Genomic DNA, 21,388 nt, shown 5'->3' on the forward strand with positions numbered 1-21,388 from the left:
TTCGATTAATAACAAAAACTGTTAAAATGTCAGCAGCAATGAAATACCACCAAATGAAAGCTCTATTAGTGAGAAGAAAAGGAGGTAAAATTCATTTGGGTGGTAAGTTGTATGACCGAGCAATAAACCGTGAAAGTAGTGTAGTGCAGAATTGTAAAAAGTGGTCTGGTCATTAAGGGTGTTTAAGCTAGGAGAGCTGAGGTGGTTAAAATGCACGCCTCCCCTTACCAGTGAGACATACACTCCCATATTAATGATCTGCGCAAGCAGATCTTGAATATTCCTCCACAGCAACTTGTACCCAGCTATTACCAGCCTCAACACCCACCTCAAGGGCCATCTTTCCCCCCCAAACGACTTACCAATGGTCCCAAGACCCAATAGCATCCACTTTCACACAAACAATTGCAACTCGGGACACTTATTCTGGCCAGGTACGGCCACAATCAGCTTATGGCATGGCTCGTTTACACGAGACCTTTTTGATCTGTAATGTCATGTTCTTGAAATGTTTTTTTGTTTTGATTATTGTTGTTTGTGTATCCTTTATTTAATGACATTTTTCTAAAAGAAAATTTTGATCAGAAAATTTTTATTGGCTTGTGTGAATTTTTATTATAAAAACTAATTTTTACAGTTCTTCAACACATTTCATAAACACATATAGACGCATACCAGTTCACAATGTACATACATTTTAATTTTGAGGAACGTAAACTGTATTTTGCTATAATGTGAACATGAGGTATTAGAAGATTTTTTGGCTCATTACACTATATACTATGATGTTAATGTCGGTGACATTTTGTGGAAAACATCATTAGTATTGATATTTACTTTTAACTATGTGCTGGCCAAAAAACCTCAGCCCACAAGCCCACGTCAAGGGTCCTCATTCTCTTGCGAGTCCCTACACTCAACTACCACAATAAATTAACATAATCTATCTACAAAATAATAAACAACTAAAGAGCCCAGAAGATTTCAAAAACTGCCACGAATAGCATCCCTCTGCCATGACAATGACCCCTCTGGGCTGTAAAAGTAGTCTGCATAGAGTTCCCGAACTGCAATGCCTGCAGTCCCAGGTCATCTATGCAGGGTCCTTTCCAAACCCAAACTTGATGAAGTAGGAAAATCTTCCATGTCAACAGAAGAGGAAGCCTCATTAATCCTGGTGAAGTTGTGTAAAACAACACAAGCTTGAATCACCAGGGTAGCATTCTCTGGATCCATCTGTATGGATGACAAAAACACCCTCCACTTGCTAGAGAGTATCCCAAAAGTGCACTCAACATACTGACGGGCACGAGTCAACCGGTAGTTGAAAATACGCCTCCTGACATCCAAACCACGCTTTGGAAAGGGCCGCATAACATGGGGAGTCAATGCAAACTCTTTATCCGCCACGATGACAAATGGAGCCTGCGGACCTGCATATCCAGGCAGTCTTTGGGACTCTGGCAGGGCAAGCTGGTTGGCACGAAGCCGCTCACCCATTCTAGAGGCACTAAAGATGCGAGCATCCGCAGTGCTTCCATAGGCCCCGATATCAACCATTATAAACCGGTAGTTACTCTCAGCAACAGCCATCAGCACTACCGAAAAATAATGTTTATAATTGAAGAATCGGGACCCTGAGTGAGGAGGTTTCTTCACACGGATGTGCTTGCCATCCATTGCCCCAATGCAGTTTGGAAACTGCGCAGAAATATTGAAGCCCTCAGCGATCAGAACCCAATTGTCCGCCTTGGGCTGTGGCATCACCGTCTCTCGGAGTTGCTGCCAGATGGCATGGCAAGTGTGACGTACAATCCGAGAGATCGTCGAGGTTCCTAAAAGAAACTCAAAATGCAGGGATGCAAAAGAGTTCCCAGTTGCAAGGAATCTGTAGGAAAACAAAAATATATATATATATCAGTCAGCAGCAAATCAAAGGGAACATCAAATACATGATTCTCCTATAATGTTGTATACAAGACATGATTTTAAACAATCTATGTCCATTGTCGACTAAACAAAAAAATAAATTAGATTTTGTGTGTATGAACCAAACACTACCAGCTATTGGGGTGTTGGCAGTACTACCACAACTAAGTTACAACAACTGTGTTTAGACCCTTTGAAATGCAGAAGGTTATGGGTGACCTAATAATGATGTGAACATTATGCATGATGATGACGTTAGCTGAACACAAAATATTGCTTACCTCAACGTGACGATGAGCTGTTCCTCAGGAGAAATGCTGCGCCTCATATTGGTGTCCATGAAGGTAAGGACAGTACGTAGAGACGACAGCAATCAATCAAATGTAGTCACTGACATCCGACAGAAGGAAAGAAACTTCTCAGGATGCAGGCGAAGATCTTGGTAGAGGGTATGAAATTGTCCTTAGCGTTGAGAAACAATCGGATGGACTTAAAATCGCTGCCTTCTACTAGGTTCCTCTTCCAACAAAAGAGTGCGCTGTCCCCATCGTCGAGAAATAAGCCAATGCAGTAAGACCTCTTCCTCTGAGTCATCCGTCATGGTAAAACAGCAAAGACAAGCAACCAAAAGAACCTCTGTACCCTGTAAAGACTACAGAAAATGGCCACAAAACCAAACTCAGGTGACCTGCATATATAACAGTATCCTGGGTGGAGTTATTAAAATTGAATTTTTTTCCACCCTTCCTTGTTTTCTGACGGTCCGCAAAAAAAAACTGAAGACACACGGAAACACAACGGAAGCAAAAACGGACACGGATCACAGAACAACGGAACCCCAATTTGCGGACCCCCTAAAAAAAACAACTGTCATGTGCATGAGGCCGTAGCCAAAGTGAACTTAAAGGAAGACGACCAAGGAGCAAACCACTATAAAAAGCTAATCATAAAAAAGCTTAACTGGAATTTGCCAAAATGCATATTGACAAGCCACAAAGCTTCTGGGAGAATGTCTGTTGGACAGATGAAACAAGAATGGAGCTTTTTAGCATGCTACATCACAGACACAAAAATGCATACAAAGAAAAGAACATTGTACCTACAGTAAAACATGGAAGAGTCTCAGTTATGTTTTGGGGCTGCTTTGTTGCATCGGGTAGAAGGAGAATGTGTCTTGAATCTGTACAGGGTAGCTCGCGAACAATGGGCACAAATACCTGTGGACTGATATAGAAGTCTCATTGACAGTTACAGAAATAGTTTGATTGCCTCATAGAGCTGTGCAATAAAATATTAAGTTAAGGGTTACATCATTTTTGTCCAGGCCAGCTTAGTTTGTTTTATAAATTATTCTGTGGGTTTTTCTTTCTTTAACATTATTGTACAAACAATTATGGCCATGTGTATATATCCCACAGCTATTAGTATATAAGACATCTTCTTAATTCATGTTATTATCTATAATTTTATTACAGAATTGTATACTTTTTTCCACCTGAATGCCTTGTTTTTGTATTTTGATCCCCATTTTTTTTTAGCAGAAGCATACATCTTTGTGCACTTGGCATACTGGCCCATTTAGGTCTTGCAATGTGAGTGGCCTCAACTCGTCTATATACTAATTAACTAACCAAAGTTAGCTTATGTGATTACTTGTCTTACTGTCCCTACCTTCTTGCATGATCACAGCCAAACCTTAGCTACATCATCATGAGTTCTTGGACATCTCAAAGCTTACCTTGTCAATAATGATTCTTTTTATTTCCATTTTAAATGACATTTCAGTGTTTTTTCAAACCTGTCACTCATTATTCTAAACCATCATTGGCAGCTCACAGTTATATGATAGGAATTATCTCTGAGCTTCTCACTATGAAAGTCAAACAGTGAATAAAGCTCAATCACCGAAGAATGAAAATTTTAGCAACATTCTAATATATTTTATATTTCAATTCTTCACCAGCTCCACCTGCAGTCTGTGCAATAAAAGGTGGTTGCTTACATTTAGAGGCTAAAGGTTTATTCACTGTTTTATTTTCTCCGAGCTGCTGTTTAGGCCCTGGGCACCGTAAACAATTTTCATTTTTCTCTTTTGGTTTTTCCTCCACCTGTTCCAAGAACCTTAATTTGTTACTTTTCCATTCACATAGGTGAGGTTACAGCCTTTTTTACTTTATTTATTTATTTTTGCTCCAGTGTTTACAATGCAGGATAAATACTTTTATATTTTTATAGTCATATTTTAAAGTATGAACATTTTCAGATGCAGCAATACCAATTATTTTTCTTTTTTTGTTTATTTATTTTATATATGAAATTGAGATTGATTTGCATTTTCAATTCTTTTGTTTATTTTGAAAATATTTTTAAAGACATTAACTTTTTTTTTTTTTCGCCTTCAAATACAGAACAGTCTGCAGGCAACATAATGTACAGCAGCAGGAGCTGAGCATATCGTTTTATGGGAAAAGATTCAGTAAAACTTGCAATTATTCATTTAAATCTTTGCTCTTTTTATGCGAACAGAGTGTGAACAGTGCCACTCTGTGATTGACAGTTAGCTCTGCATGATTAAGATACGGGGAAGGCTGTCAATCTCTGTGTGGCACCACCTAAATGTCTGCGATGCATAAAAAGAGAAAAGATTTAAATAAATAAATTACAAGTTTTACTGAATCTTTTCCCACAAAGCTATCAATCTGATCAGCTTTTTTTTTACTGCTCTATAATATGCCACCTGCAGATTGCATTGCATTTTCATGGTGACAGGTTCCCTTTAACTTATTTTTAGTGTCCATAAACTGCAAAAGTTAGTATTGCAGTCTATGGGGATTGTGCGACTTCCTATTAAGCCACAGCAATACACAATTTCTCTGAACAAGGATATAGCATATTTTTGGGTCTGTACACCGGGCTATAAGACACACATAAGATTTAGAGGAGGAAAATAAGAAAAAATAAAATTTCACCAGACCTCAGATTAGAACCACAATTCTCATCAGACTCCCAAATCAGATCCCCGTTCTTCATCAGAACTCTGATGAGACCCTCAAGCTTTATCAACCTCAGATCAGAACCCCCCCCCCCAACCTCAATCAGCCTCAGATCAGATCCATATCAGACCTCCCAGCCATTATAGGGACAGCATGGTGGCTCAGCGCTGGGGTCGTAGGTTCGTATGTCTGTAAAGCGCTGCGGAATATAGTAGCGCTATATAAGTGCATTAAATAATAAATACAATTATCTGCATCAGATCAGACAATAAAAAAAATAAAAAATTACCTCGCTTGCTCCGGACGGTGCTGCAACTCTGTAGATGCAGGAATCACTGCTCCCTGGTTTTCTTCTGACTAGTGCTGCACTGGGACCTGACATCGCACAGCATCAAGATAATGCGCCTACCATATGTGTACGCTAAAACCAGTACAGAGTGGGGTCTGGAAGGTGACCAGGGAAGGTGCAGCTGGAACAACACTTCCCTCACTGCATCCTGCGCCATTAACATTTGGACTTTTTTTAAAGGAAATGTATTTCCAAAACTATTTTCTGCCAGCTAAAACCAGATAGTAACACATATGCTTTTGTTCTAATCAGTTTTTATTTTCTGATTGCAGATTTTTTTTATTCTGTTTCCTGAAAATGATTATGGAGGCAGTCATCTTACCTCTGCTGTTCTTAACAGCATTTAACAAGCATTAAGAACATTGATTAATGGCAGCCCCATGGGTCATAGACTTTTTTTCCTTCATGGGTCCACCTTTTCCTTATCATTCTTTATATATATATATATATATATATATATATATATATGCACACCCCATGTTTAGATCTGGTATTATCGGCACCTGAGGAAGCCAACAGACCGTTGCCAAAATGCGTTGTGCCTCTGTTTTATCTTTTGTATTAATAAATTTGTTATTTAATATCACATTGGCAGCACCCCAACTCTGCTGCCCTCCTTGAACTGTTTCACTGCATTCACTGCAACAGTGTGGGAGAGTCTGCAACTGCATCTCCCTCCTCCCTACTCTTTATTTACTGTTACAATACAGATTTTAGGTTACTAAAGACTGCAGGTAGGGAGACAGACCTACTGACTGCTAGAGGTTGAGGGAAATTACATTTTACCCTAATATACAATATGGGCATTAATGGAAAAACTAATGAGAATGGATTATGTGTACTCATGCATACTTAGAAACATAAAATACCACAAAAAACATGATATTACTAATGCCTTTTCACCATTAGGTTTAGAAAATAATACTGATAACATAAAATTAATGCCAAAGTTATGTTTTTAAAGAATCATATAGTTGAATTGGCGATGGTCATTACTGAATAAAAATGTTCTCGTACACTTCTAAGCTAAATTTTCTTTCTTGACTTTTATATTTCTGAAGTAAACACAGCAAAATGCTGCACTTAATTGCCATTAAGGTCTTCTGTTTTGATTAACCACACACACATTTCTGCAGAATCTACAAGGTCAGAAGTCTGTTAGCTTTTAATAGTCAAGAATATGCTTACTTTATGGAAGTGAGACTCCTGAATTGCTTTGTATTGTTTAACTGTATTGTATAACCAAGCATATTAGAATTTAATGGTATTATATAACTAAATTACGTGCTATTATTATCATAGTGTTAATTATTGTGACTCAGCGCAATGCATTTGATGGCAAAAAGTATCAATAGATATACAGTAAATATAAACAGTTTACACACCCCTGTTAAAATGTCAGGTTTCTGTGATATAAAAAAATTACACAAAGTTTGATCATTTCAGAACTTTTTCCACCTTTAATGTGACCTATAAACTGTACCACTCAATTGAAAAACAAACTAAAATCTTTTAGGTGGAGGGAAGAAAACAATGTGGTTGCATAATTGTGCACACCCTCTTATAACTGGGGATGTAGCTGTGTTCAGAATTAAGCAATCACATTCAATAGGAGTCAGCATACATCTGCCATCATTTAAAGTGCCTCTGATTAACCCCAAATAAAGTTCAGCTGCTCTAGTTGGTCTTTCCTGAAATTTTCTTAGTCGCATTCCACAGCAAAAGCCATGGTCCACAGAGAGCTTCCAAATCATCAGAGGGATCTCATTGTTAAAAACGTATCAGTCAGGAGAAGGGTACAAAAGAATTTCCAAGGCATTAAATATACCATGGAACACAGTGAAGACAGTCATCATCAAGTGGAGAAAATATGGCATAACAGTTACATTACCATGAACTGGACGTCCCTCCAAAATTGATGAAAAGACGAGAAGAAAACTGGTCTGGGAGGCTACCAAGAGGCCTACAGCAACATTAACCCTGGGTTCACACCTAAGCGTTCCTCAAACGCGCGTTTTACGCACGTTTTTGTCGCGCGTTTTTTATGCGCGTTTTTTGTAATAGTAAACGCGCGTTTGACGCGCGTTTGTGTCATTGACTGCAGTGTCCTATGGCCACAAACGCGCGTCAAAACGCCCCAAAGAAGCTCAAGTACTTGTTTGAGCGTCGGGCGTTTTACAGCGCGTTCGTACGCGCTGTAAAACGCCCAGGTGTGAACCCTTCCCATAGGGAAGCATTGGTTTTCATGTCTTAAGCGTTTTACAGCGCGTTTGAACGCGCTGTAAAACGCTCAGGTGTGAACCCAGGGTAAAGCAGGTGCAGGAATATCTGGCAAGTACTGGCTGTGTGGTACATGTGACAACAATCTCCCATATTCTTCATATGTCTGGGCTATGGGGTAGAGTGGCAAGACAAAAGCCTTTTCTTACGAAGAAAAACATCCAAGCCAGACTAGATTTTGCAAAAACACATCTGAAATCTCCCAAAAGCATGCGGGAAAAGGTGTTATGGTCTGATGAAACCAAGGTTGAACTTTTTGGCTATAATTCCAAAAGATATGTTTGGCGCAAAAACAACACTGCACATCACCAAAAGAACACCATACCCACAGTGAAGCATGGTGGTGGCAGCATCATGCTTTGGGCTTTTTTTCTTCAGCTGGAACTGGATCCTTAGTTAAGCTAGAGGGAATTATGAACAGTTCCAAATACCAGTCAATAGTGGCACAAAACCTTCAGGCTAAAGCTGAACATGAAGAGGAACTTCATATTTCAGTATGACAACGACCCAAAGCATACATCCAAATCAACAAAGGAATGGCTTCACCAGAAGAAGATTAAAGTTTTGGAATGGCTCAGCCAGAGCCCAGACCTGAATCCGATTGCAAATCTGTGGGGTGATCTGAAGAGGGCTGTGCACAGGAGATGCCCTCACAATCTGATAGATTTGAAGTGTTTTTGCCAAAAAGAGTGGGCAAATCTTGCCAAGTCAAAATGTGCCATGCTGATAGACTCATACCCAAAAAGATTGAGTGCTGTAATAAAATCAAAAGGTGCTTCAACAAAGTATTAATTTAAGGATGTGCACACTTATGCAACCATATTTTATTTTTATATATTTTTTTCCCTCTACCTAAAAGATTTCAGTTTGTTTTTCAATTGAGTTGTACAGTTTATAGGTCACATTAAAGGTGGAAAAAGTTCTGAAATGATTTATCTCTGTCTCATTTTTTTACATCACAGAAACCTGACATTTTAACTTTTTATATCCACTGTATATCCCTTTATTGTACAATAATTAACAAAACAACATGATGATATAAAACTATATGGAATATTTTATTACATTTATTACTAGTCAAAATTTTTTTGTCTGTAATTGCATTTAGTAAACTGGTACAAAAAGGGTCTGAAATGCCCTATACATTTATGCAGCCTGTGCAGCTGCAGAGGGGGCCTGTCGACAAAGGGGTTTACTACTACCCTAAAGAATAACAACACTTCTACTTTCTATGAAACTGTATGTAAGCAGCTTCACTCACTACTATTACTTTTTTGGTAGAGCTATGAATAAGATATCTTATGGGTAGAACCCTGCAGTCATCAAGCAAGGCTAGGCAGCAGAGGTTCTGTCCAGTGGCGTCTCTAGCTTTCAAAATTTGGGGGGGCACACTGGGGGCCAGGACAAAAGTAGGGGGGCAGCTATAACAACGATACATTTACACAAGTACGCTTCGAAATGCTGCGATACTTTACCCAATACCTAAAACCGCAACAGGGAAGAAAAGTCCAGCTGTCTGTGGATGACACTTTTATAGAGAGGGGGATCTGTGGATGACACATACAGTGTATAGCATCTTATGCTATATGTGTCATCCACAGATCCCCCTCCCCGCCTCTCACAGGAGTGTACATTTGACATTTCTAAACCGTAATCCATATCCTGCAGTAACTTTAACTTTAAATCAGGATTCAGCAGCCGCTCATCTCTACTAGTACCTAATCCTTACACCACTCGGCTAGCTTCGGTAACAGGGCCAGGCTACAGCCTACAGGTACTGCCTGTTAGTTGTTATCGAGCAAGCGCTGATTTCTGCAGGTCAGAGGATACGGATTACAGTTTAGAAGAAATGTACACTCCTGGGAGCGGTCCAGACCAGTGGCGGATCTAGAGCCTGGTCTCGGGAGGGGCACTTCCAGATTATTTTCTGTCTGCCGCCACAGAACAAGGGTGCTTATAGAACAGACTCCACAGTGTAGCGGTATACTGTATACTGTGTGGCACAGTGTAGCGGTATACTGTATATCGTGGGGCACAGTGTAGCGGTATACGGTATACTGTGTGGCACAGTGTAGAGGTATACTGTGTGGCACAGTGTAGAGGTATACTGTGTGGCACAGTGTAGAGGTATACTGTGTGGCACAGTGTAGAGGTATACTGTGTGGCACAGTGTAGAGGTATACTGTGTGGCACAGTGTAGAGGTATACTGTATATCGTGGGGCACAGTGTAGCGGTATACTGTATATCGTGGGGCACAGTGTAGAGGTATACTGTGTGGGCCAGTGTAGAGGTATACTGTGTGGCACAGTGTAGAGGTATACTGTGTGGCACAGTGTAGAGGTATACTGTGTGGCACAGTGTAGAGGTATACTGTATATTGTGGGACACAGTGTAGAGGTATACTGTATATTGTGGGGCACAGTGTAGGCTATATGTCTATAACATAAACATATTTCACATGAACACTTACAGTTACTTGGCTTGGCCCTTGGGGATCTCGGACGCCACTTCCACACTTTGGCCGGGGGCTCGGTGGAGCTGATGATGTGTTTTATCCTAATGAGAAAGATTTCATAATAAGGATTTGGAGAAGGGGCAGAGGGATAGCAGAGCAGGGAGAGACTGGTGCTGCTACTAGGGGGTCATACCATGGGGGGGTAATAAAGCCCACCATAATGCCCCCCCCCCAGTAGAAATAATTCTCCTTATAATGTGACAATGCAAAAAATACCCCCTTATGCCCCCAGTTGAGCTAATGTCCCCCAAAATGTGCCAGTATAAAATACCCCTATATAGTGCCCCCAGTAAATGCCCCCATAGTGCTCCTCTCCCCCTTCCTCCTAGTGCCCCCCATAATGTACCAGTATAAAATGCCCCAGTAGATGCCCTCAGTGTCCCCCATAATTTTGCAAGTATAAATTACCCCTTCTTAGTGCCCCCGTAGATGACTCCATAGTACTCCTCTCCCCCCTTCCCCATAGTACCCACCATAATGTGTCCCAGTATAAAATGCTACTGTACAGAGCCCCCATATAAAACACCCCTTCTTTGTGTTGCCTCAGTAGATGCCCCTATAGTGCCCACCAATAATGTGCCAGTAATAAGCCCCCCATTATGTGCCAGTAATAAGCCCCCCCATCATGTGCCAGTAATAAGCCCCCCATTACGTGCCAGTAATAAGCCCCCCATTACGTGCCAGTAATCATGTGCCATTATTAAGTCCCCCCCATCATGTGCCATTATTAAGTCCCCCCCATCATGTGCCATTATTAAGTCCCCCCCCCGTCATGTGCCATTATTAAGTCCCCCCGTCATGTGCCATTAAGTCCCCCCCATCATGTGCCATTATTAAGTCCCCCCCATCATGTGCCATTATTAAGTCCCCCCCCGTCATGTGCCATTATTAAGTCCCCCCCCAGTCATGTGCCATTATTAAGTCCCCCCCATCATGTGCCATTATTAAGTCCCCCCCGTCATGTGCCATTATTAAGTCCCCCCCCATCATGTGCCATTATTAAGTCCCCCCCATCATGTGCCATTATTAAGTCCCCCCCCATCATGTGCCATTATTAAGTCCGTCCCCCCCATCATGTGCCATTATTAAGTCCCCCCACCATCATGTGCCATTATTAAGTCCCCCCCCCCATCATGTGCCATTATTAAGTCCCCCCCTTCAGTATTCAGTATCAAGTATCACTATTGTAAAAAAAAAAAAAAGAACACATACTTACCTCAGTGTCAGCGATGCGATGCAGGCCTCTTCAGGCCTGTGTCCCACGCTGTATGGCTCAGGCAGCGCGATGACGTCATCGCGCCGCCTGCGCCGGCCTCTGATAGGCTGCCGGCCTAGTGCCTGCAGCCTATCAGAGCAAGGGGAAGGGACACGCCTCTCCCTCCCCTGCACCGCCGCTGGCACAGGCAGTAGTAAGGAGATGAGCGCAATGGAAGCGCTCATCTCCCTGTGCCCGGCGGCGGCTCACTTTGGGGGGGGCCGCGCATTTTAGTTGGGGGGGGCACATGGGGGGGCCGAGCATGATTTAGGGGGGGCCGTGGCCCCCTCTGGCCCCCCCTGGCGACGCCACTGGTTCTGTCAGGAGTTAAATTGCTTCAACGTTTAAATTTTTTCATCGATTTCTCCAAAACTAGGGTCAATACCCCCTACGGGTCACTTTTCATTCTCACTTGATTATTTGCTAGATTACAATTTTGTTGCTATTTCTATAAAAATCTAATATTTTCAGTTTAAAGGGGTTGTCCAGGCTGCAGAGATTGATAACATATCCTCAAGATAGATCATTAGATCAGCTGTTTCAGGCAGACATGGCACTGGAAACTATACTGTGTACAAGGCACAGCTCAGTACACTGTGTAGGGGGCATTTCAGGTGCAGCAGCTCAGTTCCCATTTAAAGAGGTATTCTGGTTTTGCAATTTTCAGCATCAATTGACAGGAAAAAACACATACTGTACCATCACTTACTAATATTGATTGCTCTCCTGGACCTTGCCCTATAGATATATCAACAATGATGATATATGATAAATGTTACATCCTATTACAATTTAAACTGTGTGCAATTTCTAGGTGGTGGTGTGCCTGTCAATACTTTAAATATAATTTAATTATTTCTCTTACTGGTGTGGGGTTAGCCCATTGACAGAATATCCTTATTTACATTTAGTAATTAGCCTATAAGATGCCTCATTTTTACATGTGCTCATTTTTATTTGAAACTTAACTTTTATTTTTGCCTTTGAAATTAAAACTAATAATGAGGCGGTGTTATTAAAACTAGCACTGGATGGCACAATATTGTTGGTGTATACTTATTATGCTGTCACTGCAACTTTATCTCTCTGTGGCATTATGCAATAAAAGGATAGCGATATACAGCGCCGACGGGTGCTCGCTTCCACCGATGCTGCCTTCACTTTGTTATTGCCACCTGCTCTCTACCCTCTTGTCTTTCTATATAATAGAATATTGTGCCCCTATACTGTTCTTAAAAAACTGTCAAACGCTGCCTCCTGACATGTTTCGCCGAAACACCGGCATCTTCAGGGGATTTCCCTAGTGATATCACTCAATATCATGTCCAATAAGATCATCTCTCACTTTTCTGAATTTGATGTGTAGAAAGAAGGCCAATTCTAATAGGAGGGATTGTAGCAGATTCTCCACCCACTGCATTGACGTGTGCTTACCGCCTTCAGTCTTCTTCTTTCCTTTTTGTATTTTGTTTGGGTTGTGTGTGTTGCATTTCCCTATTGTTTGTATTAGGCCTGAAGTTGACTTCTCTTCGTCCTTCCTTTTGAAGGAAAAGGTAGTCTTGTCACTATCATTAGTACCAGGGTCCTATAGGGCTAGATAGGACTCTAGGTATTCCTGCGTGTGAACTCACCTACCTTTGCGGTCTGTTTATACTGGTAGTCAGTCAGGATTTTGGTTAGGATTTTCACTAGGAGGTGTCCATCTTTCTTCCCTAGTTCTCAGGCCTGATTCCCTGTTTCCCCCTTCCCTCCTATGCTCAGTGTGGTGTTTCCATTATAAACCACCTTAACCGTTATTTTTTTGTTTGTTTGTGTGCAGCCATGGATCCTTTTGCTGCACTGGCAGGTCAGCTGCAAGGGCTATCTTTGGAGGTGGGTGACCTCCGCATGACTGCCTCCCAGATGCAGAGATCACAGATTGTTGGTCCTGGTGGTAGTGGTGGAGACCAGGCTTGCCTGAAGCCTAAAGTTGCCCTCCCAGACAGATTCTCTGAGAGACGTGATAATTTCATTTTGTTTAGGAAGGCGTGAAAAACGTATTTTAGGCTATGTCCACAATCATCTGGGGATGAGAAACAGTGAGTCGGTGTGGTTATTTCCTTGCTAAAAGGGTATGCACAGTCATGAGCTTTTTCTCTGTAGATAAATTTTTCAAAGCTTTGGGTATTATCTATGATGATCCAGATCGGACGCTTTGGCCTTTCATGAAATCCCAGTGTCTCTGGAGGCTGCTATGTCTCTGTCTATATGCATTGATAGACGCCTGAGAGAGAGATCTAGGGGGCCCCACTCTCAGGATGTACTATCACATGATGTATCGTCTTCCTCTGACACTTTGGGTAAAGCTACTCCTGGGTTTATGTCTGGGGACGAAGCCATGCAATTAGAGGGAGTTACTCCTGGATCCGCTTTTAAGCATACTGGTAATAGGAAGGGAGTGTGTTTTTTCTGTGGACAGAAGGGACATTTTATCAGAGTATGCCCATACATTCAACAGCTAAATGAAAAAAGAGGAACATTTAATTCCCATCTGACTCTTGGCAGGGTGAGAGGAGAGTCAGAAAATGTGCATTTGTCTTTGACTGATAGTACCCAATTTCTCCTGACTGCTGAGGTGACACTAGAGGGGATTGAGGTGTTTATCGACAGCAGGGCTGAGGTGATCTTGATTGATGCTCAGTTTGTCATAGGGTTCATGTACGAAACAAAACTAACTGGCTAATATGCAACTGAAACACTAGAAGTAAGGGCCCTGCTCGCAAGAGCTTACAATCTGTGAGGAATTGGGGGTGACACATAAGGTAGTTGATTGTGATAAGTAGGATTTGAGCCATTATTGAACTGACAGGAGTTGTGCCGGACGATCAGCTTTGGGTTTGGGACTACTAGAGGATTGAGTTAAGGCCATAGGAGTTGGTTGGGGAAAAGTCATTTTAGGTAGCTTGATAAGCCTGCCTGAAAAGATGTATTTTAAGGCACGTTTGAAGGTGAAGTTGCGAATTGACCTAGTATTCTGGGGCAGAGTATTCCAGAGAGTAGGTGGAGCTCAAGAAAAGTCTTGAAGACGGGAGTGAGAGGTATTATGGAGGTTATTAATCTTAGGTCACTAACAGAACGGAGAGCACGAGTAGGGTGGTAGATGGAGATGAGGGAGGAGATGTATAGAGGTGCAGCACTGTGGAGAGCTTTGTGGGTGAGGGTGAGAAGTTTGAACTGTATTCTATAGTGGATGGGCAACCAGTGAAGTGACTGGCACAGACTAGTAGCATCAGTGTAACGGTTGGATGGATAGATGAGCCTGGCTGCAGAATTTAGGACAGACTAAAGGGGGCAGAGTTTAGTGAGAGGGAGACCGATTAGTAATGCGTTGCAATAGTGAAGAGTTTTTGCCGTTTCCACCATAAGAAAAGGGCGGATTCTGACGATATATTCTTGAGGTGCAGATGACAAGAGTGTGTCGGGTCGGGTCAAGAGATGGTTTCTTTAGTAGTGGGGTGATAATAGAGTGTTTGAAAGAGGAGGGAAAGAACCCAGAAGAGAGAGAGAGGCTAAAAATTGTAGTCAGGTGAGTGATGACAGCTGGGGAGAGGGACTGGAGGAGGTGTGATGGAATAGGATCACTGCTACAGGTTGTGGGTCGAGAAGAAGAGAGAAGCCTGAAGATTTCTTCCTCTGTTATAGGGTCAAAAGAGGAGAGAGAGCATGTGGAGGAATCGGAGGAAGGAGGATGGAAATTATTTGGGGACTGGGAAATTATTTCCTGCTGGATAATGCCAATCTTGTCTCTGAAGTAAGTGGCCATACCATCAGAGGTCGCAGAGGTCAGTGACAGGTTCAGGAACTTTAGGGCTTAGAAGGGAATGAAAAGCGCTGTAGAAAACGTGTTTCAGGTGTGTGCTAGGGTTGCCGTGTTCTGTGTCGAGAGGGATAGATTGATATTGGAGCAACTTCATCTAGGGTGGTTTTGAGGGTCTGGTTGTAATGATTGGCAGCCAAGTCTGGACAGGGGAGGGAAGTGATTGGAGTAAGAGCTAATTGTAGGGTGTTAATAAGTTGCTGGCAGTTAATGGTGTGTAGGTTTCTGTAAGTGTGAAAAGTAGGATTACCATGAGAAACGTGAGAGGTCTTTATGGTAAATGAAAGAAGATTGTGGTCAGAAAGTGGGAAGGATAAGTTACTAAAGTTTGAGACTGAGCAATGATGGAAGAAGACTAGATCAAGTATATTGGCCTGTTCATGCGTGGCAGAGGAAGTAAGTTGTGATAGGCCAAGAGAGGAGGTTAAAGAAAGAGAGCGGCTGTTGGGGAGATAGGATCATCAATGGGGATATTAAAATCACCCATAATAAGAGTTGGTGATTCAGAAGATAGGAAGTGAGAAAGCCAAGTTGCAAAGTGATCCACAAATTGGTGGAGGGAGCCTATGGGACGATAGACAACTGTAGTAGCAGGAGAACAGAAAAAGATAGCAAGTGGTTGAAAGATTTATATTGTTGTTTTTTATGCTGCAGCGTGGAGGAAGAAGGGTCATTTCAATTTTTTCTATTGATTCTGCACCTCTAACTCAGAAGTGTTTATCTCAAGTAGTGCATTATATCAGATTAAGAGTAGGTGACTTTTATCAAGAATTTATCTCGCATTTTGTGTTGGAGGGTCTCTCTGCTCCCGTGGTTCTGGGTTTACCATGGTTATGCAAGCACAATACAACCATCGATAGGCAAGCTAGACAGATTCTGGATTGGGGTGATTATTGCATTGACAATTGACTGAATACATATTTTTCTGTTTTAACTACTTAGAAAATTACCCACTTTTATATCTGATTTTGCCAATGTATTTTCTGAGAGTGGATTCCAGGATTTACCTCTGCATCAGGAATATGATTGTCCTATCAACCTTATTCCCAGAGCTAAATTGCCAAAATCTAGATTGTATAACCTTTTTGGACATGAAAGACTGGCCATGAGAGAGTATATTGCAGAGAGTTTTGCTAATGGACACAAAAGACCTTCCAAGTCTCCAGTGGCAGCAGGGTCCTTTTTTGTTAAAACAAAAAAGAACAGAGGTCTCCACCCATGTCTGGATTTCCGTGAACTACTAAATGGGATTACTGTCTGTGATCCTTACCCTCTTCTTTTGATTTCTAATTTGTTTAACCAGATTGTTAGTGCCAAGGCGTTCTTCAAGTTGGAATTAAGAGGGGCATATAATCTTGTTAGGATCAAGGAAGGGGATGAATGGAAGATGGCTTTTAATACTCCTGAGGAGCACTTTGAGAACCTGGTCATGCCTTTTGGGTTGACCAATGCTCCTGCGGTTTTCCAGAATTTTGTTAATAACATTTTTCATCACCTTGTGGGGAGGTTTGTAGTTGTGTATTTTGATTACATTCTAATTTATTCTCTAGGCGTAGAGATACATCAATATCACATTACAGATCCTAAGAGATAATAAATTGTAAGCTAAATTAGAGAAGTGTGTTTTTGCTGTACATGAGGTGCAGTTTTTGGGCTACCTGCTGTCATCTTCGGATTTTCAAATGGATCCAGAGAAAGTCTATGCTGTATTGGACTGGGATCACCCGAAAATCTGAATGCTCTTATGCGGTTTTTGGGGTTCACCAACTATTACAGAAAATGTATTCAGAACTATTTAACAATAGTAAAACCCTTAACTGGCATGACTAAAAAAGGGACAGATGTTTCAGTGTGGTCTGATTCGGAGTTGCAAGCCTTTTTTGCGATTAAGGAATGCTTCTCTTCTGCCCCTATATTGGTGCAGCTGGATGTATCACAACCTTTCAATGTGGAAGTGGACGCGTCCGAGGTGGGAGTAGGAGCAGTTTTATCGCAGAGCCTGTCACCTGGTAAATGGCGTCCATGTGCCTTTTTCTCTAAAAAACTCTCTTCTGCAGAGAGAAATTAGGATGTAGGTAACAGAGAGTTACTGGCCATTAAGTTGGCTTTTGAAGAATGGCATCATTGGTTGGAAGGAGAAATTTATCCGATCACGGTGTTTACTGATCACAAAAACCTGGCTTACCTGAAGTCGGCTAAACGGCAGGCCAGATAGTCTTTGTTTTTCACCAGATTCAATTTCACTGTCATGTAGTTTTCCTGAAGATGGTGATTTTGAAAATCTGTGTACTATACTGTCGGAAGGTGTTAGAGGCCCAGGGAGACGCAGCAGATTATGGTCCCTCTGGGAAACTGTTTGTGCCATCAGAATTACATCACTGTTATGGTTCTTACCAGACACCCAGGGAGCAGATCCACTGCCGACCTCATCTCTCATAGATTCTGGTGGCCAGGGTTGCGTAAGTGTGTTGAGGACTGTGCACGCATTATGGTGACACATATTGGGCCTTCCGGATCTCTACTTCAGTTGCCCATCCCGTCCAGACCATGGACTCACGGATCTACCTATTTCTTCAGGAAAGACAGTTATTCTGGTGGTAGTTGATCGCTTTAGTAAAATGGTGCACTTTATAGCATTGACGGGCCTACCTAATGATAAAACACTTGCACAAGTGTTTGTTGACAACATTGTGAAACTCTGTGGCATTCCCTCTGCCGTGGTCTCGGAACGTAGGGCTCAGTTTGTTTCCAGATTCTGGAAGACGTTCTATACTCGACTGGGGGTACAACTGTCCTTTTCTTCGGCTTTTCATCCTTAGTCGAACGGACAGACAGCGTGCACTAATCAGAGTCTGGAGACTTACTTGAGATGTTTTGTCTCTGAGAACCAGGGGGAGTAGTCGTCGTTTTTGTCTTTGGCAGAGTATGCCATAAATAATCGTAGACAGGAGACCACTAGGAAGTCGCCGTTTATTTGGGCATATGCGTTTCACCCTCAGTTTGGCACATTTTCTGGTTCAGATACTTCTGGTATCCCTGAGGAGGAACGTTTTTCATCATCATTGTCATCTATATGGCGGACAATTCAAGATAACTTGATGAATATGGGCAACAAGTATAAACGTGTGGCTGATAGGAAACGTATAAACGTTCCAGACCTAAGAGTGGGTGATTCTGTGTGGCTGTCCACAAGAAACATTAAGTTGAAGGTACCTTCTTGGAAGTTGGGTCCAAGGTTTATTGGTTCATATAGGATCACTGCCATTATTAATCCTGTAGCTTTTCGTCTTGAACTTCCCCAGGCCCTGAAAATTCATAATGTGTTTCATAAATATTTGTTGAAGAGATATGTTGAACCTTTCGAGCCGTCTTCCTTGCCACCTGCTCCTGTCATGGGGGACGGTAGTTTGTAATGTCAGATCGCCAAAATAATTGACTCTCAAGTTCTCCATAGATCTCTTCAGTAGTGATGGACGAACATCGGCCGGGACGTTTCGCGAACGCGATCAAATGTTTGTGAACCATGCGTTCGTGGCGGGTCCTATTCACTTTAATGGCAGGCGAAACTGAAAAACCTCCCGTTCATATTTTCAGCCACCAAATGCTTACTAGAAGTGTAGAAATAGTCCCATAACATGGACAGTCACATACCAGAGGGAGATCAATGGCAAAAATTCCCACAAAAAATATGTATTTTAATCAGGGGCAATTTTTATGCGTCTTAAAGTAAAATTCTCAAAAATGTGCCCTGCTGGAGCCTAGAACATTTTTATTTTAGGCCATGGGAATGCAGGCCCCAAAAATTAGGCATTCACCTGACAGAAAAGAACAAGTGATTATGTGGCTGGAGGTTATTAGATTGTCAGTGGATAACAATTTTTCCTGTAGCCCAGTAGAGATGTTGCGAACATAAAATTTTCCATTCGCGAACGGCGAATGCAAATTTTTGCAAATGTTCGCGAACGGGCGAACTGGGCGAACCACCATTGACTTCAATAGGCAGGCGAATTTTAAAACCCAAGGGAGTCTTTCTGGCAACAATAGTGATGGAAACGTTGTTTCAAGGGGACTAACACCTGAACTGTGGCATGCCAAAGGGGGATCCATGGCAAAACTCCCATGGAAAATTACGCAGTTGACGCAGAGTTGGGTTTTAATCCATAAAGGGCATAAATCACCTAACATTCCTAAATTGTTTGGAATAACGTGCTTTAAAACATCCAGTGCGTGTATATGATCAGGTATGATGTTGTATCGATCAGTTAGTGCAAGGGTTACGCCCGCTTTACAGTGACAGACCAAACTCTGACAGACCATACTCCCCGTTTAACGCACCACAAACAACCACAAACAGTCCTTTTGCAAAACCGCAAACTCCCCATTTGCACAAGGTTGGATACCAAGCTAGCCATGTCCCGTTCCTTGTCCTCACTGACGTCATTGAAGGTATCTTCCTCCACCCAGCCACGTACAACACCAAGGGTCCCCGAAAGGTGACAACAAGCCCCCTGGGACGCCTGCTGTAGTTGGTCTTCCACCTCCTCAAAGCCATCTTCCTCCTCTGACTCCTCTTCTTCAGACTCCTCTCTCTGCGTTGCCGCAGGTCCAGCAATGGACGACGATAAGGCTGCTTCTGGTGGTGATTGAGACCACAACTCTTCCTCTTCATGCTCATCTACGGCCTGATACAGCACTTTTCGCAGGGCACACTCCAGAAAAAACGCATATGGGATGAGGTCGATGATGTTGCCTTGGGTTTGACTGACCAGGTTTGTCACCTCCGCAAAAGGACGCATGAGCCTACAGCCATTGTGCATGAGCGTCCAGTAACGCGGCCCAAAAATACCCAGCTCCGCAGAGGTTGTCCTCTTTTTTTTTTATTAAAAAAATCTGTTCTTAACAGTTCAATCTCAGTTTTGTCCCCTATCAGGGGCCGGTGTATGGAATAGATTTTAGGAACCCGGAGATGGAAAAAGATGCTTGGTCGGTCCTCTTACTTCCAATTTGGGGCACTGCGCGTACGGCTTGCAATGTACTGTGCCACCAGATATGAGTGGTGTGTTTAAGTAGTACTATTCCTATCAGTTTAATCCCTGTTACGTCCCCTATCAGGAATACACAGATTACTCAGAATACACAGATTACACACATGTGCCATGCACGGCACATGTGTGCCCAAAATCAATGCCGCCAACAAATTGCTTCCGTTGTCACACACCACTTTGCCGATCTCCATTTGGTTCAGAGTCAGCCACTGATCCACCTGTGCGTTCAGGGCGAACAGGAGTGCTGGTCTGGTGTTACTCTCTGCTTTCAGGCAAGTCAACCCCAAGACCGAGTGACACTGTCGTATCCGGGATGTGGAATAGCCCCTGGGGAGCTGGGGGTGTGCAGTTGATGTGGAGCAAGACGCAGCAGCAGAAGAGGACTCAGCCGAGGAGGTTAGCGAAGAGGATGGAGTAGGAGGAATAGAGGAGCTGGAAGCAGGCGTGCCTGCAAGTTGTGGCGGTGTCACCAACTCCTCTGCAGAGCAACGCATTCCATGCTTGGCAGCCGTCAGAAGCTTTACCCAATGCGCAGTGTAGGTGATATACTTGCCCTGACCGTGCTTTGCAGACCAGGGTCAGTGGTCAGAAGGACCCTTGCCCCAACACTGTGTGCCAGACATGCCATGACTTCCTTTTGCACAATAGAGTACAGGTTGGGGATTGCCTTTTGTGAAAAGAAATTTCAGCTGGGTACCTTCCACTGCGGTGTCCCAATAGCTACAAATTTTTTGAAGGCCTCAGACTCCACCAGCTTGTATGGTAATAGCTGGCGGGCTAAGAGTTCCGACAAGCCAGCTGTCAGACACCGGGCAAGGGGGTGACTCTGTGACATTGGCTTCTTACGCTCAAACATGTCCGTGACAGACACCTGACTGTGGGCAGATGAGCAGGAACTGCTCAAGGTGAGAGGCGGAGTGGCGGGTGGTTGAGAGGGTGCAAGGAGGACAGCAGTGGTTGACGTGGCTGAAGATGCTGGACCAGGAGGAGGATGGTGGCTTTGAGTTTGTGTGTTGCTTGTACTCATGTGTTGATCCCCATAGGCATCTGTCATGTGAGATCATGTGCCTTCGCAAAGCAGTTTTACCTAGGTGGGTGTTGGACTTCCCACGACTCAGTTTCTTTTGGCACAGGTTGCAAATGGCATCGCTGTTATCAGAGGCAG

The sequence above is a fragment of the Bufo gargarizans genome, chromosome 1 (genome assembly GCF_014858855.1).
Source record: "Bufo gargarizans isolate SCDJY-AF-19 chromosome 1, ASM1485885v1, whole genome shotgun sequence".
NCBI lineage: Eukaryota > Metazoa > Chordata > Amphibia > Anura > Bufonidae > Bufo > Bufo gargarizans.